This window comes from Cyprinus carpio, chromosome B4, assembly GCF_018340385.1.
Source record: "Cyprinus carpio isolate SPL01 chromosome B4, ASM1834038v1, whole genome shotgun sequence".
In the NCBI taxonomy this organism is placed as follows: Eukaryota; Metazoa; Chordata; class Actinopteri; order Cypriniformes; family Cyprinidae; genus Cyprinus; species Cyprinus carpio.
This window is the reverse complement of record NC_056600.1, coordinates 18,320,366-18,329,974: the sequence shown is the minus strand read 5'-3', so window position 1 is coordinate 18,329,974 and position 9,609 is coordinate 18,320,366.

The following is a 9,609-nucleotide window of genomic DNA, read 5'->3' as shown; positions in this document are numbered from 1 at the left end:
CAATCTTTCCGCCAAAAGTCGTGCTTTCTGTCGGGCTTTTCTGCGAGCGATGCCCGAGTCACTGTTTTTGAGTCGAAGGAGTCAAACGGGTTGACATTTGAACGACTCACTCACAAAGGGAATCGTTTAAGTTATTAAATATATATATATATATATATATATATTATATATTTTTATAAATAGTATAATATATATATCTATATTTTTGTTTTTATATAGTATTGGTATATATACATGTAGCTCAAAGTCTGGTATTATTAAATTAAAGCTGACTGTTTTTAATGCGTCATGCTTATTTTTAAAAGCAACACTGCCCTTTTTTCTCCAAGTAGGTAGGCCTGCGCTCAGAAATAAAGATACAAAAGCTAGTCTAATATGTATCTTGAATGTAATAAAATGTACAAACAGGTACCCCCGGTGACGGCTTTTGTACCTTTATTTCTGAGAGTGTAGGATTTCCAGCACAAAACATGGTGGCAGTTAAACTGTCAGAACGGATCCTCAACACGTAAATGTGCACTTGAGGTGGCGAGTGTAGATGCTGGAGGATTCTTGAACCGGTTCTTTGAAACCAAACGATTCAGTAAAATGAATCAGACGTCCCGACTCTGCAGCAGGTAACGGTTCTGCCAGCAGGCGGCGCTAGATCATAAGAAGCGACACCTATATTCTCAGAAAGACATAAATGTAAACGGGTTCTCTTTCTGAACGTGTGCACCGATCGAAATATTGATTGATTGATTGATTGATTGATTGATTGATTGATTGAATATTGATGGATCAACATGAGTGAAATAAATAGCAAAAAAAAAAAAAAATGTAGCCTACATATGGGGCAGTAGTGATATGGCACAATTTATCAACATGTGCACAGTTTCTGACATTATATATGTGTGTGTGTGTGTGTGTGTGTGTGTGAGAGAGAGAGAAATGTATAGGCCACTTTTTTCATTTTTTTTTTCAAAGTACACAATTTAATATTCATGCGAACATTCTACAGAAGCTAACAGATAAATCAGCTCTCTATCATTAAGGTGTGTAAATACACTGTATTGCTTATAAAGTAGTTGTAAACCTATAATAAAGTAGGCATAGGCCAACAGCTAATCAACAACTAGTTAAGCAGCTACTGATGCATTGTTTTGTGGTAACCACAGGAATGAAAATGTGATGAATGGTTGAGAGGTTTTTTTTTTTTTTTTTACTCTTTGTTTTGGGAAAGTAAGTGAGATATGGGGGATGGGACGCAGAGTAAGAGAATTGTAATTGTTGCGTTCCATCAAAACACGGGGTGGGACGGGAGGTGGAGATATGGGGGATGGGACGCAGAGTAAGAGAATTGTAATTGTTGCGTTGCATCAGGGAACGTGCCTTCACTCTATATTTCTGTTGCTATGGAAACCCGTGAGGGAGTTGGTGGATGTCTGGGAGACCCCCAGCGAAAGTCCTTCACACTCTTTCTCTCTCTCACACACACACACACACACACACACCGAAATCCTGTGTGGGTATGTCTGAATAAATTTAATTTTAATTATTTGAATGAAATCCAAAGCTTTGCAAAGAAGCGACTGTTGTTTCTGTGATTTAGATTTATGATAAAGTCCCACAGATTGCCAAAAGCCCCACTCAGTCTCAGTGTGTAGCTAATTATTAAAAGCTCTAGGGAAAATAACTCACCTCTCATTTTTTTTCTATTGACATTGTAATTGTGATTTATAACAATTAATATGAAAGAATGAAATACTGACTGCAGAATATGACTTTGATTGCTAACATCATATTTTTTTCTTTTCTTTTATTGATGTAGCAGATCAATTTTCAAAATCTAACTACTTACGCTGGTTATACTGCATCAATACTTACAGTCATATTTTATAAATTGAAATATTCATTACTGATATATTTATAGTACAAAACTCCTAAATCCTAAATATACTCTTTATTTTTTAAAAATCATTTATATATATATATATATATATATATATCTATTATATATAATAATCTATATATATATATATCATTAGATAGATAGATATAATGTCTTAGTGCTGTCAAACGATTAATCGAGATTAATGGCATCCAAAATAAGTTTTTGTCATAATAATATATATATGTGTGTACTACTTATAATAATTATTATATATAAATAAAAACACACACACACATGAAAAAATTAACAAAAAATTACACTTATATAAAAAAATATATTTATATGTAATATAAATTATATGAATATAAATATATACATGTAAATAATGTAAATATTTTCAAATTATATACATGCATGTGTGTGTATTTATATATACGTAATAAATGTACACAGTACACACATATATATATTATGTAAATAAAAACTTTTATTTTGGATGCGATTAATTGTTTGACAGCACAATATGTAAAATAGAGTGGAAAATCTTACATATTTGAATATTGGAAAGTATTTTAAATATGTATTTTATCATTTTTGCCGTAATTTAACTTGGAGGAAATTTGATAACACAATACTACTGAAAACAAGATCAATTAATATAATATAACACAATATAAATTATAAATAACATTTAAAACATTTATGTATACATTATTTAAACATTTATACGTATAAACATAAAAGATGAAATTAGATAAACTGAAGACTGCTTTTTAATAAAGTGTTTGTTAGAAATAAGTCTTGAGCTTTTCACATAAGTGTGTGATCCTGCTTTTATAGTTTGGAGAAAATAAAGCCTCATCTCAGGAAACGTGTCTTTGCTGTTGAGAAAAACTAATTAGATGCATCGCAAAACCCAAAAGCTTAGCCACACCATCTGCGCCAACAACAGCAAGTTGTTAACTTGTGTATTGTCTTGACTTACTTTCAATGGTGAATAAAATAATAAAATTGAAAGAAATTAATAAAAATCCAAAAAAACCAAAACAATTATATAAAAAAATAAAAACATGGATTTCAACTGCTGGTATAGAAAACACATGTATCAGTACAGAAATATACCATAATTCCTGTTTATGCTTAAGGGAAATGATCAGCAAACACTTTCTCTATTATTGCTTCTGTTATTTTTACAGGAAGAATGAATGAAAATGAAACGGTTTTCTCAAAACCATCTCTGTTTCTGCAGCTCGCATGCTGAGATTGTACTGAGTCATTCACAAAGAAAAAAAACAACAAACAAATAAAAACACACAAACAAACAAACACACACAAACACTCACACAAAAATCCCCAAAATGACCCAAATACACAGAAACATCAAGCCGAATTACTGAACCTTTGGCTGTTGAGGGAAAAAAAAGAAAATATAATACCATAAATACACTAAAAAATAAGACAGCTTGCAGAAAAAAATAAAATACTGTGCAAACAACATCTTATATTTAAAACAAAACCCGATCATCACGTCCATGCGTGGCATGAATTTATTTTCACTTTTACAGCACTTTTCCAAAACACTCCTCCATGACTAGCAGACAGGAGCACTTTTGCTATGTCCACTCAGCGACACCGCGCTACAACAGGCTCTAAATTCATGCGTGTTGTTTTGTGTACAGAATGAGAGAGGTGTCACCCTGAATAGAGAAACAAGCAGAAAGAAATGATACAAATACCACATCAGTAGCTATGAAATTATCATCGATATACATTGCCCATAAGCCAAACAACAATCAAGTGTCCCCATGTAATCTCATGTACAATTTAGTAAAAGTTTTCTCTTTTGAACGTAATTTCCAAATGGGCAAAAAATGGAGAATCTTTTTTTTTTTTTTTTTTTTTAGAATTGCTGTCGCCTTTTAAATCTTTTATTATTGACAGTGTTGTGCGAAGTGTGTCTTTTAATGAAACTCAAAAACTGTTGGTTCGTATGTATCTTCCAATGGAGAATGGGACTGTCTCAAAAGATTCGGTTTTTTAAAGGACCCAAATCAATGTGAAGTCCATTTTTGTTAAAAGTCTCCATCTATTTCTGTACTTCAGAAAGATCTAATGGGCACTAACATCTTGAAGACTAAAAAAATCTGGTAACATCCAAGCTATGTGTCTGAACATGAATTGGAAAATACATACATGCCCTTCAGTTCTTCTTAAAGCAACACAAAAAGAATTATATCATAATGCAAAAAAAAAAAAAAAAAAGTCCCTATCCGCACAATTTCATTGGATGGAAAAGAGCAGCATGTACATTTGCGAAAATCAGTTTACAAATATATTTGTCTAAAATATATTGTTAATAATAATAATAAATTATTATTATTTCGGTCACAGTTTTTAGCATTTAAATTTTGGGCAGCGAACTATATTTAAAGGGGTTGTCTTTTTTGGGTGGTTGTCTCTTATAAATGCCCCTGATAATTGTGCCTGATTATATGACATCTTTAACTTTTAAAAACCTTGGCTGCAAAAATAATTACATATTATCATATAAAACGATATATTGTTATACTGAAAAGATCCCTCTGAAAAATATACACAAATCTATTGCCTCACTGTCCTTTGAGATGTACATAGATGGAAGCTTGATGAATATTCAGTTTGATTGGGTCGAGATAATATATATAATATATTAATATATATATATATATATATATATACTTGATTAATATACACACTACAGAAAAAACCACAGGTACAAGGTAGCAACAGAGCAGTGGAGCTGTTGTGCCTGTTCTTTCTCCTTGATGAGTCATTTCACACAATGTCAGGATATTCAGTATGCTAATACTATCATGCCTTTGCATTACCACCGGACCAAAGAACACGTGCTTATTTGAATGGCATGTTTTTTCCATGACATAATGTTATTGCAGAACCACACTGAGGGTCATTTCAGAGAAATGCGATGTAAGGCTGACCTAGACGCGCAACTAAAACTACACAAAAAAATCAAGTTTGTAGCAAACCATCAGAACATCTTGGAAATCAAATCAATTTGATTACAAACTTTTATTCCATTTCAATTCATTATATTTATTTTATTTATAATGTGCTTACATATAAAAGAGTTCACACAACATAGTGTTTAGGACTGATTCAAACCAGTAACTCTTCTTTTTGGACTGTTTATTAAACCGGTTTATAAAAGTCATTCGCGGAATGGTTTTTGAGTCATTAAAAAGGACAGGTTTCTGCAGAAATAGTTCAGAATCAGATTACACTTGTGTATGTCCACTATTGCATGCGCCTGTCAGGCAAACACAAAAAATACCATGTAAAAACAAAATGGTATGATCGATAAGTCATGACAACAGATGTTTTTCAACATTACTTTAATACATCAAAACACGTTAAGCAATTTTCAACTTTTTTAAATAAGGTAAAAGAATAAACCGCTGTTTTTAAGTTGAAAGGACTTATACAGCTAAGGTTGAGGTGCAAATGCATTGAATTGTAACATCAAATTTAACAATTGGCAGAATTGTTTTACAGTGTAGAATATACTATTATATTTTTATACAGCTGTGACCTTCTAAATGGGACATTAAACAATATTTAATGTCAAAAAATTAACAAAGTCCATGCAGCCGAATAAATGTGACATTTCCAGGACAGGAATCGCTGTACAAATGTTTTTCAGATACTGTAAAAATAGGCACTAGTGTCGTGGATGACGATCACAATAATGATAAAAAAAAATACTTAATTGTACCGTAGATGTTTTTACATTTTATGAAGAAAGTAATTACTTTTATGTTAAGTTGTAACGTGGTTTAATTCATAACTACAAAAAAAGTTTTTGGAGAAAAAAAAAATGCCATAAAATCACAGTGTGGAGTATAGCAGATTGTATATAAAACATACCACATTGATGCATAGTAACCACCAATTTGCCAAATGTAAAAATAATTACAAATGCAGAAGCTGTGTTTTGAAAAACAACACTTAAAATAAAAATCAAAATCGTGTCAGTTACTGGCAGAAAGTGCCAAGCCAAGTAATTTCAAGAAACCCAGTATGTAATAACATTAAAACAAACGTGGCAAAATACTGACGTACTAATGAAGGCGTTCTGTCAAAGCAGGTCGTTGTTGTTGTGCACCTTTCAACTCCTTTGGGTACAACAAGTAATAGAGGGAGAAACAGTGTCCTTTCCCAAGCGGTATCTTGATTTCCGATGCATGCAAAATGTGCCGATCTATCAAGGAAACTTATTTCAAAGGAAGGACAGCAGACAACAATTCACAACTGGCCCTGTCACCCCCCTTTTTAAGTCCTACGTGACCCAGTTTCAGGTGTGTTTTCGTATGAGAAGAGCACTCTTGTGTTGTTTTACAAACATGCTGAGACGCGTTTTTCTTTTTTTACAATGATGCGTTTTGTTTTGTACAGACACAAAAATCATCACGTCCATGCGTGGCATGAATTTATTTTCACTTTTACAGCACTTTTCCAAAACACTCCTCCATGACTAGCAGACAGGAAATGATGCGTTTTGTTTTGTACAGACTGAGAATGTGTCACTGAATATGAGAAACAAGCAGAAAGATACAAATCAGTAAAAATCACGATATACATGCCATAGCCAAAAACAATCAGTGTAATCTCATGTACATTTAGTAAAAGTTTTCTCTTTTGAAGTAATTAAATGGGCAAAAATGGAGAATCTTTTTTTTTTTTTTTTTTTTTTTTTAGAATTTGCTGTCGCTTTTAAATCTTATTATCAGTGTTGTGCCAAGTTTGTCTTTAATGACTCAAACTGTTGGTTCGTATGTATCTTCCAATGGAGAATGGACTCTCAAAAGATTCGGTTAAAGGACCCAAATCAATGTTGAAGTCCATTTTTGTTAAAGTCTCCATCTATTTCTGTACTTCAGAAAGATCTAATGGCACTAACATCTTGAAGACTAAAAAAATCTTAAACATCCAAGCTATTGTCTGAACATGAATTGGAATACATACACGCCCTTCAGTTCTTCTTAAAGCAACACAAAAAGAATTTATACATCATGCAAAAAAAAAAAAAAAGTCCCTATCCGCAATTTCATTGGATGGAAAAGAGCAGCATGTACATTCTGCTAAATCACTCAAATATATTTGTCTAAAATATATTGTTAATAATAATAATAAATTATTATTATTTACAGTTTTTAGCATTTAAATTTTGGGGCGAACTATATTTAAAAATTTGTCTTTTTGGGTGGTTGTCTCTTATAAATGCCTGATAATTGTGCCTGATTATCATGACATCTTTAACTTTTAAAAACCTTATCTGCAAAAATAATTACATATTATCATATAAAACGATATATTTTATACTAAAAAGGTCCCTCTGAAAATATACGCACATCAATTGCTCAGCTGTCCTTTGAAATGTATATGGAAGCTTGATGAATATTCATGTTTGATCGGGTCGAGATATATATATATATATATATATATATATATATATATATATATATATATATATATATATACACACCTACAGACAAACACACAGTTACAAGGTAGCAACAGAGTCAGTGGAGCTTTTGCTTGATTCTTTTTCCTTGATGAGTCATTTCACACAATGTCAGGATATCAGTATGACTAATACTAATCATGCCTTTGCATTTTACAACCGGATACAAAGAACCCGTGCTTATTTGAATGCATGTTTTTTCCATGCATATGTTATTGCAGAACCACACTGAGGGTCATTTCAGAGAAATGCGATGTAAGGCTGACCTAGAAGCAGCAACTAAAACTACACAAAAAAATCAAGTTTGTAGCAACCACTCAGAACATCTTGGAAATCAAATCAATTTGTGATTACAAACTTTTTATTCCATTTCAATTCATTATATTTTATTTATAATGTGCTTACATATAAAAGAGTTCACACAACATAGTGTTTAGGACTGATTCAAACCAGTAACTCTTCTTTTTGGACTGTTTATTAAACCGGTTTATAAAAGTCATTCGCTGAATGTTTTTGAGTCATTAAAAAGACAAGGTTTTTATGAGTAAATAGTTCATGAATCAGATTACACTTGTTGTATTGTCCATCTTATTGCATGCAGCCTGTCAGGAAAACACAAAAAATACACTGTAAAAAAAAATGGTATGATCGATAAGTCATAACAACATATGTTTTTACATAACTTTAATACATCAAAACAAGTTAAGCAATTTTCAACTTTTTAAAATAAGTTATACAAGATTAAACGCATGTTTTTAAGTTGAAATGACTTATAAAGCTAAGTTGAGGTGGCAAATTGAATTGAATTTTAAATCAAATTTAAGGCAGTAACTTTTTTACAGTGTAGAATATACTATTATATTTTTATACAGACTGTGACCTTCTAACTTGGTACATTACAAAATATTAATGTCAAAAATTAAAGTACTATGCAGCAGAATAAAGTGACATTTACAGGACAGGAATCGCTGTACAAATGTTTTCATATACTTGTAAAAATAGGCATAGTGTCTGATGACGATCACAATTAATGTAAAAAAAATCTATATTTTACGTTAGATGTTTTACATTTTATGAAGAAATTAATTAATTTTATTTTAAGTTGGTAACTTTGTATTCATTCATTAAAAAAAAGTTTTTTGGAGAAAAAAAAAGCCTAACCATCAGTGTGGAGTAAGCAGATTGTATAAAAACATACACATTTGATGAATTAGCCACCAATTTGCCAAAATGTAAAATAATTACAAATTGCCATAAGTGTGTTTTGAAAAAAATCAATAATCTTGTCAGTTTACTGGCAGAAAGTGCCACCAAGTAATTTCAGAAAGTATGTATTAACATTAAAACAAACGGGCAAAATATTAAGTACTCATGAAGTGCTTCTCATGTCAAAGCAGGTGTGTGTTTTTGTTGCACCTTTCAACTCCATTGTGGTAAAACAAGTAGAGAGAAACAGTCGTCCTTTCAAGCTGTATCTTGATTTCCGATTGCATGCAAAATGTGCAGATCTAAAAGGAAACTTATTTCAAAGGAGAGACAGCAGCCAACAATTCAAAACTGGCCCCTGTCACCCCCCTTAAAGGTCCTACGTGACCCAGTTTCAGGTGTGTTTTAGTATGAGAATGAGCTTTGTGGTTAACCCATGCTAGCAGCGTTTTTCTTTTTTTACTCTAACAGGCACATATACAGATTGCATTTTCTGCCAGTCCCTGATATTATCTACAGAGTCATGCTCATAAGTCAGCAATGCTGAACTGTGTGTGATTTTATGGCACAGTTGTACACCTTCTACAGTGTGTAGTAAATATAAGTTAAGGTCTTTGTTCAACACTATGTTTGAAGCTCCTTTTGTAGATTATTGAAGCCGTATGCAGTTGCTGCATTTCACCCATGAAAGTTCTGAGACATGTAACGTTACCACATGGGTTAAGGTTACTTTTAGGGGGTAGGTACCTAGTTATTACTATAGTAGTTACAGTATTACTACAGTGTTTGATGAAAACTTTACGTACCAAGGATGTGTGCCATTAACACCTATTACATTTTTGAAGTTGAATTCAATTTAAATTGAGAGATGCTGAATTTGAGTTTGAATATAAATAAGTCGAATGAAACTGAAATTCTGAGAAACTGATCCAACTATATTGCATTGGAAAAAACTTGCATTTTATAATTATAAACATCCATACATTTCTGCAGAACTTAAACTTATACA